At 49.5% G+C, this 9,693-nt stretch overlaps 1 pseudogene; it reads left to right on the forward strand.

Annotated features, from left to right (window-relative positions):
• Positions 1–365: 365 nt before the first annotated feature.
• On the forward strand, positions 366–1,197 carry LOC139353949 (eukaryotic translation initiation factor 3 subunit J-like; annotated as a pseudogene).
• The last annotated feature ends 8,496 nt before the right edge of the window (positions 1,198–9,693 follow it).

Raw genomic sequence — 9,693 nt, forward strand, 5'->3', positions numbered from 1 at the left:
TATAACCTAAGGAGGAGGCAATGGACGCCAAAGGTGGGTGACGTCGTGTGGGCCAAGGAACACCATTTATCAAAAGCGGCCGAGGGGTTCGCAGCAAAATTGGCCCCAAGATACGACGGACCTTACCAAGTCATAGGTTTTGCGTCACCAGTAATCTGCAAATTACGACACATAAACACAAAGAAAGAGCGGACCATCCACGTAAGCGAGCTGAAACAGCAACAAACGGAAAACACAAGCGAGCGGCTACAGCAAGCAGACACAACAGATGCAAAACAACATTAAAAGTCCAAGGATACCTCCAAGGATGACCAAAGGACACTACGAAAGGGTGTCCAAGGATACCTCCAAGGATGACCAAAGGATACTACGAAAGGAGTCAAAGGATACGTCCAAGGATTCCCAAAGGGTACTACGGAAAGAGTCCAAGGATACCTGCAAGGATTCCCAAAGGATACTACTAACAAATTCCAAGGATACCTCCAAGGATACTACAGGGCATCTACAAAGGCGCGATGAAACACATAAAGGACATCAGGAGAACGTTAAGAACACAAAGGGAGCGAACCAGAGCGTCTAAGGTCTCGATTGGGACTGATCGGAGGAAAAGAAAAACACGCATCAAAAGTCTGCCGAAGGAAGGGGGAAGACGGCACAGAGCAGAGAGCTGTACCGTAGATCTGGGTAGTAAGAAGGACGAGGAGAAGCCCACGAAAACAGAAGCCCCAGCCAAAAACCAAGCCAAGCAAGGCACTAAATGCCAAATTGGAGCAGCAAGCGCGGCTGGAAGAGGAAGCGGAGGCGGAACGACTGGCTAACTTATCACCCGAGGATAAACTGGCCGAGAAGCTGCGCCTGCAAAAGATCCAGGAGGCCTCAGACCTTAAACACGCCCAAGACGCCTTCGGCGTGACGAGTACGAGCGGCGGCCTCGATGCCTTCAATCCGGAAAGCAAGGAGGAGTTCAAGGAGTTCGGCGCCACGATCAGCTGGAAGGTGGCCCAGTTCCGGGAATCGGAGCACTTTCCCCAGTTCGTCGAAGATCTGTTGCGCAGCCTATGCGTGAACCTGAGCGCCGCTGACATCAAAAGGGTCGAAATGACCGTGGAGACATTGCACTCGGAAAAGCTGAAACAGGGGCCAGAAGTAAGGGGCATACATGGCAGCTCCAGCATTCTGAAAATCATACTGGGTTAATACAGGAAGCAGCCAAGCGACACCGAAATACTTACCTGCAGCGAAGCAAATGCGAAGTCCTCTCCGCACCAGCGTTCGAGTGTTGCCAGCGTAAAGCCAGGCTCAGCCGGCTGAGGACGATTGAAGGGCGAGAGAGAGAGACGAGAGGCGAGAGAGGTCGTGTGGAGAGAGAAAGGATGAAATAGAAAGGAGTGAGGAAATGCGAAAACTTACCTAGAAAGTTGCAAAATCACCATGAGCCAGGGAAGGGGGCGCCTCGATAGGCGATCGATTGGCACTGGACGATAGTGCGATCGATGGGCACACGACAATGGAAATATCGGCCAAGGTGGAAGTATCGCAACGAGCAGGTGGCAACGCCGCACCGTCGATAGCGAATAAATATCGATCACGCACGAATGGTGTGACCAGGCGGAGGAAACACGGAAAGGAGTGAGACGCAGCAATGAGCAGCGAGCTGGGGATCGATAGCCCAGGAGTATCGATGTCCCAGTGGGAACACAGGAAATATCGGCGCGGGAGATTTAAAGTTGCTACGAGGAGGATGACCCCGCTGTAGAAACTCAAGGGAGTTAGGAGCGTCGAGGGAGCATCGAGGGAGCAACGAGGGAGCGCCGCGGGAATCACAAGGACTCAAAGGCTAGGATAAGCAAGGAAACGCCGGAGAGTAGGAACCAGTCTTAAATGTTTCCCGAAGTAAGGGGGGAATGTGAGGAGTTGAATAACTCCCCACAAATAGAAGCAGCAGCAGATGGCCGGCCGCTTACCAGATACGCGGCGAATTCGCGTAGTAACGGCGCGGCGGGGAGATCGAGAGAGTTTGGAGACCAACGAAGGAGAGCGAGAGAGTTTGGAGACCAATGAAGGAGAGCGAGAGAGATTGGAGACCAAAGATGGAGAGCGAGAGAGTTTGGAGACCAATGAAGGAGAGCGAGAGAGATTGGAGACCAAGGATGGAGATCGAGAGAGAATGGAGACTTCGCGGGCAGAGCAAGAGTGCCGTATGCAGAAGCGGATAACGGAACTCCTCTGGACTTTGGACTCTCCCGTGAACTTTGGACCGGGAGAGGAAGTGCCACATCTCGGCAGTGGAGCGGCACACAGGCGTGCCACAAGCGGCACGGGAATCAGCGGAACGGCAGCAGTGGGCGGAACATCCATTGGAAGCGGTACATAAAGGACAAGTGGGTCATCCAGGAGGCACGGACTTTGGACCCAAAGTGGAGAGATCCAGCGGGCCGTGCGCAAAAGGGAAATAACGGTGCTTGGAGGCCCTATATAAGGCCGCAGAGCGCTGGCAGCTGGATCAGTCGATCACAAGGAGTCAAACCGTCAAGATCACTCAGATACCAAAGTGAACAATCAAACAACCAGATAACCTACAAGGGAGCAGCAGCAAGTCGAGTCGCCAGAGAAGCTGCGCCGTGGGAGCCTACAAGGAGCGAGATTGCTACGTCGAGACGTTCGGGATTGGAATACCAGGAATCTCCGAATTGAGACGCAGGTAGCTGAGATCCAGAGGGCATCACACGGCTAGGTCAAGGCGGTCGGTTAACCCTGTCCACAAAGTCCTGGCGTTACGCCTGGAAAGAGTATAACAAGCCAGAAGGGAGAGCGGTCGATCAGTAAGGTCTCGAGTGGAATTGTCCAGGAGAGCCCTACGGATTCGACTTGCGAGGTCCCGGAGCGGCGTGCCCGAACCACGAATATAACAAGCCAGAAGGGAGAGCGGTCGATCGGTACGGTCTCGAGTGGAATTATCCAGGAGAGCCCTACGGATTCGACTTGCGAGGTCCCGGAGCGGCGTGCCCGAACCCCGAGTACCAAAAGCCACACGGAAACGTCCCGGACAAAAAGCAAAAGGGTGAGGCTAGGGTGGAACGTTCGTTTACACTAGGCGTGGAAGCGAAGTAAGGCGCGAGGCAGCTTCCTGGCGTTACCGCCTTGACTGTCCGCGCGGGCTGAGCAGAAACCCCAGTGGGACCATCCCGGACAGAGCAAGGGACAGGCGGCGGTGTGTCGAAAGGAGCGATCCTGGAGAGCGCAGCTTCTGTTCACCCTAGTCTGAGAACGGTGACGCTTCCCTAAGCCCGTACGGCCGATACCCCTCGCGAGTCCGAGTCGTTACCAGCAGTCACCAAGTCACGCGTGAGAAGTGAACCGCGAGCGAGCATCTTCAGGGAGCTGCGTGGATCTTCAGGGAGCAGCGAGCATCTTCAGGGAGCTGCGAGGATCTTCAGGGAGCGGCGAGGATCTTCAGGGAGCTGCGAGTATCTTCAGGGAGCTACAGGACTGGAGCACCGAATCATCAAGGCGAGAGGTCGTAGAGTCATCCAGGACCGTCGGAAGCACCGAAGGTCACACGCAACGAGTCAAAGCCAACCAAGCGACTAAGACACTTGTAATAATATACCCGCAATAAAACCCAATACGAACCCGTGAATTCTGTGCTTTCTCACTGAGCTACTGGGCGGTCACGTTAATATAAATTTGGTGGGACGAACACACAATATACTGAGCTAGCCGCACGAATCTCGTAGCGAGCAGACAATAAAAATCAGTTCGTTACAGTGGGATACTCTGCTACGTCAAACACAACTTAAGTAAAAGTGAAAAAGTGATCATGAAAAAAGAATTTTAAACAAAACGAACAAAATAAAATGAATAACCAAAATAAGTTTTGCCAATCCTGCAAGTGTTTCTTGGTAAATAATAAGTGGGCAAATCATGTCCGTTCGGAGTTGCATAAGCGAAATGCAACTCAAACCCTTGACGAAAGAGTCAACAAAATTTCTGAGGGATTCAAGGGAAGAATACTACATTTCATGTACAGTGTGCCACTTAGTTCATGACACAGAAGACGATTTATACTTTAGTTAACAATGACTCCTTAATTAAAATATAAACAAGGAAGAACGCTATAGTCGAGTACCTCGACTATCAGATACCCGTTACTCAGCTAAATAGAGATATGCAAGTAGCAAAGTTTTTTTTGGACCAATCGATAGGTATTGTCGAGACCAATACATTTTTTGAAGCTTATGGGCGGTTTATGGGCGTAAGGGTGGGGGTGGCAAACTTTTTTTTGGGTAAATCGATAGGTATTGATGAGAACATTACATTTTAGTTAATATTTTTATTCTAGCATCAAAACTTTAGGAGCCACTGTTTTGGGCGGATTGTGGGCGTTAGAGTGGGCGTGGCACTCTACTGAAACAAACTTGCGCTGCGTAAGAAGCTCAGGAATCTGCACGCCAAATCTCAATAGCCTAGCTCCCATATTTTCCGAGATCTCAGCGTTCAACCGGACAGACAGACGGACAGACGGGCATGGCCAGATCGACTCGGCTAGTGATCCTGATCAAGAATATATATACTTTATGGGGTCGGAAACGCTTCCTTCTGCCTGTTACATACGTTCCGACGAATCTAGTATACCCTTTTACTCTTAAAACTTACTTACTTACTTACTTAAAAACTTGATACATTTTGTTTCACAAAAGTGATGATACATTTAAGAATAATCGCGCTCGTTTCTGTTCTTATTTGACAATTGTAACTGCGCTTTTTTCCTATGTTTTTGTGTGCCTTCCCTTGCATTGGTGCAATTCTTGGAATATCAAACTTGAGTAGGAGCCACAAAAATGTCGCGTTAAGAGCTTATGGATGAGGAAAGAAAAATAATTTTAAATTTACACGTAAAAGAAAGAAAATCCTATGCAGAAATAGCGAAAATTATGTCTAGAAGACGGTCCACAATCCAACATGTGATAAGGCGTTTTAAAAACGAGGTTCGGATTGAAAATACTCGAAGAAGTGGCCGTCCACCAAAATTGAATGATAGGGATAACCGCACCATAAAACACATTGTGGACAAGGAACCTTTCCGTAAGTGCCGTAAAAATCAGTGAAGTTGTTAAGACAACTCTAGATAAGGATGTCCAGCCAGAAACGATCCGTAGGACAATAAAAGAATTCGGCTTTGGCTCATATACACCACGCAAGAAGCCGCACGTGCCAAAAAAAAATCGACTTCAGAGACTTTTTTTTTTTTTTTTTTTTGTGTTAGTGGTTAGTGGTTTAAAGCATTGAAAGCCAACTCGGAGCTGAGCTAGCTTGCCGAAGTCTGGGACTCTAACCCAGTAAAAACTCCACCCCCTCAGCGCTTCCCCGGCGGTACTGCCGTTAGGTATTACTTCGCCGGGGGGAATGCCCTTAGGGCTCTCTAGGATTCTACCCTATTAGAATTTCGCAGTCTTTCTGCGATGCGCAGTTTTTTGAGTATTATTGTGGCCATGTTGCATACCGCAGACCAATTTACTTCTGATTCAAGCATAATGTCCCCCAGGTTACAAGCGGCTGGCGTCCTCCCAACCCTTATGCTCAAATCTCTTCGTTCATTTTCAAATCTCGGACAGACCAAAAACACATGTTCTGCGTCTTCATTATCCGACTCGCAGAGTGGGCAGTGCGGATAACGTTCATGCTTAAACCTATTCAGATAGTATTTAAAGCATCCATGTCCCGTCAACAGTTGCGTTAAGTAGAAGTCCACATGTCCATGCTTACGTCCCTGCTATCTCTGCAGTTCTGGGATAAGCTTATACGTCCATCGTCCTTTGCTACTATTTACCCACCTCCCTTGCCACTTAGCAATGGTGAGTTCTCTGCACCTTTTCCGTAGGGATTCTGCAGTTGCGACCCCTGTGCTGCCTGCGCGGATGTTAGCTGATTCCACAGCCAGAAGATCAATCGGTATGCCTCCCGATATTACCAGTGCCGCGTCATGGGATACCGTGCGGAACGCACAGCATACCCGCAGAGCACACAATCTCTGCACGGAGTCGCCGTCTTGCATATAACTTCCATTTTTTGTGGCTCGAGCCCATATGGGAGCAGCGTACATCAGCGTCGATGTGACAGCACTAACCAGTAATCTACGTCCTGGTTGCCTTGGTCCCCGAGTGTTCGCCATAATTCGCGAGATCGCGGCCGCGGTCCTACTTGCCTTGCCTCTAGCGTATGCTAGATGTTCTTTGAAAGAAAGCCGGTGGTCGATCATGACGCCCAAGTATTTTAGGCTTGGGCGCGATATAATTGTGGCTTCTCCAATTTTGATAGTAGCCGCCTCCACTTTCTGCCTGCTACTTATCAGGACTGCTTCAGTCTTGTTCGCTGCCAAGGCGAGTCCCTTGGAGTCGAGCCATGCGCTTGCTCGTTTCCCCGCTTCGTTGCAGATTCTTTCCGTATCTGGTAGTTTCTTTGCCGTAACCACTATGGCCACGTCATCCGCGAAACCAATAAGTCGTGCCCCTTCGGGCATCGTGATCCTAAGTATCTCATCGTACATGACGTTCCATAACAAAGGGCCTAGGACAGATCCTTGGGGAACTCCCCCGGTGACCCTGTGGGTCGATTGCCCGGAATCAGTTTCATACAGGAGCAGGCGGCCTTCAAAGTAGCTCGCTATTATTCTCTGTATATACACTGGTAGGCTTAGGTTGCTCAGTGCATTTAATGTGTGGTGCCAGCTGGCGGAGTTGAAAGCGTTTTTTACATCCAACGTTGCCGCTACGCAGTACTGCTTAGTGCGGTACAACCAACTTTTCCCGTCGATGGTGGATAGTCCCTTCCGAAAACCATACTGCATCTCTGAGAGGCCGTTTGTTTCGACAAGGGCACCTTCTAGCCGGGAGTGGATTATTCTTTCGAGAATTTTACCCACCGTGTCCAGCATGCAGAGTGGCCTATACGAAGAAGGCTCCTCCGCGGGTTTTTCCCCCTTTGGTATGAGTACCAGCCGCTGTGTTTTCCAGCGGCTAGGGAACACACCTTCCGTTAGGCATGCATTATACATGTCAACGTACTCTTTAGTATTTGCTTTTATGGCAATTTTGAGGACTTTATTTGGGATTCCATCTGGTCCCGGTGCCTTGTCGTCCAGTATTGTCTTCAATACCTGGAGGACTTGTTCGGCACTTGTGAGCTTTATGCTCGCCCTGTTCACGATCAGTGAGGTTCGCGCCATACCCTCTTGCTCTGGGCATGTCGGTGATGGCCGACTAAATACCCGCAGCCGTTTTGTGACGAGTTTATATGCGAAGCCCCATGGGTTGGAGTATATTTCTTCGCATATACTGTTAAAGCACCTGCGTTTGCTCTCTTTTATAGTTTTTTCCAGGGCTCGTCTTTTTTCCCTGAAATATATTTGAAGTGCCTCAAATTCGGGCCTTCCTTTTGAGCGTTGGTATGCGCGTCTTGCCCTGTGGCAGTCTTTCCTGGCTTCCGCAATGGATTGGTTCCACCAGTATGCAGGTCTTCTTCTTGATGGGACTTTCACTCTTCTCTGCATAGATGCATCACATGCTACCTTGGTGTATTCTGCGATATAATTTCTGTACCATCTCCACGTCTAGCGTTTCTATTTTGTACTCTGGCACGGTCATAGGAACTCGTGGTGGGCCATTTCTAGAAATTATCGTGCAGATTATTGCTGCATGGTCACTACCCGTGTAGGTGTCACTAACCTCCCAGTTGGAGCCCGAGGCCAATCCAGCGTTCACCAATGTGAGGTCAATGATAGAGCTTGTGCCGGCTCTTGAAAAAGTTGGTTTTGTTCCAGAGTTCAGCAGCACTAGGTCAAGTGCGGCGAAGCTCTCAAGTAGCGCCTTTCCCCTCGCGTTGGTTCGGGGAGAGCCCCACTCCGTAGCCCAGGCATTAAAGTCCCCGGCAATTACGGCGGGGCGATTTTCCCGGGCATCTTCTGCAATCTCTTCGAGCGCATATATTGCCTGAAGAAGGCTAAGGCTTGGCGGCAGGTAACAGCTATAGAAAGCTATACAATTCACTTGGGCATACAATTCACTTGACATTTTGCTCCAGCAACGATTGGGCAACCTCGCAATGGTTTAGGTTAATCTGAAGGAACTTCATTTACCCCTAAGCCCTTGCATAGCCCTCCTGAAGTACGGGCATTTCCCACTCGTTGTTGGGTGATCGCAATCTTTCTCCTTCTTGCGTTTGCATAGCATGCAGCAGGTCTTTGCTTTGCAGCCTCTGGGTTGGTGCTCCTTTGCGCCACAGTTGTAGCAGCATTTTGAGCAGTCCTCCTAGACCCTGCAATTCCCTGCTATATGGTTAAACTCCATACATTTAAAACACCTTTCAGGTGTTAGCTTTGGGCGGACTCTACACCAGGTCCATCCCAGCCTAATTTTGCCCTTCTCCACGAGTCGCCTTCCTATGTCAGGCATAACTCTTAGTGTGGCGGTTTGGGTGCCTCCGTATGCCACCCTTAGGTTTACTACCGCGGATTCTGGCAGTTCCACATCGAACTGTGACTGAACCGCACATAAGATGTCCGCTTTGTCGGTGGTCTCATCGATGTCTTTTACCTCGATCAGCATTGTCTCAGTCAGCGCTCTGACGTCGACATTGTTGCCCAGGACAGCCTTCATTGTGGTCTGAAGCTCTACGGTTTTAGGGTCAGAGACCTTGTTTAGAAGGTGCCACTACACTCCACCCTTTTTTTGGCGACCTAGGCGACCTAGGCTAGCGCCAGGGTGTTGTCCCCTGCCCGCCATTTCCCCGCCTGGGGATTTCGATGGTACTGCAGGAAACTTGGATCTTTACCCGCAGTATCCTGCTGTTCTTCGATCGGACTTTGATATTTTTATAAATTATTTAATAAGAAAGATAAATCTTAGTACTAAGGTTTATGGATTTTATTTTCTAATTTTTTTAAAATAACCGCCTAAAATTCCCTACGTGCTACGGCACGCACTTGTGTGCTTGGCCTGCACCCTGTCCGAAGCTTGCTGCTATAGCACCCGCAGCCCCTTTTGCACACTACGATCAGCTGGTCGCGCAAGCGCTTTCCACCACTGATTCTGTGTTTGCGAAAAAAAGAAAGCGCGAATGAAAAAATTTGGCAACTGCTAAACAAACAACGAGTGGAAAGTAATAAGAGGCAGAGATGCCTCCCCTCCCTCACCTACGACCGGCCCCTGCCTGGCCGCCAAACCTGTTTGGGATAGAATCCCAAGCTGCTCCTGGATGTCGTCCACGGCCTCCCGTCCGGGTGCGTGTCCCAAGTGCTCCACGCCGGATGGCCGGCTGCACTTCTGGCTTTATACTGAAAACTTAAGGAACAAACGGAGCGATTTTAGAACGCGTCCGCACTCTCTGCTTTCACAACTCTCCAGTCCAGAGACTTGAATTCGCTAAAACGTACAAAAGTCATCCCGTTGAGTTTTGGAGAAATGTTATTTTCAGTGACGAGTCTAAATATAATATATTTTGATCAGATGGCCGTTTTAAGGTTTGGCGGCGACCTGGAGATGCCTATAAACCAAAATATACGATTAAGACCGTAAAGCATGGTGGAGGAGAAGTAATGGTTTGGGGTTGTATGCGCTCGGGCGTCGGGAACATGGAATTCATTGGTGGAATTATGGATCACAAAATGTATATCGAGATCCTTGAAAGGAAGCGCAG

Source organism: Drosophila suzukii (assembly GCF_043229965.1).
Source record: "Drosophila suzukii chromosome Y unlocalized genomic scaffold, CBGP_Dsuzu_IsoJpt1.0 scf_Y1, whole genome shotgun sequence".
Classification (NCBI taxonomy): Eukaryota; Metazoa; Arthropoda; class Insecta; order Diptera; family Drosophilidae; genus Drosophila; species Drosophila suzukii.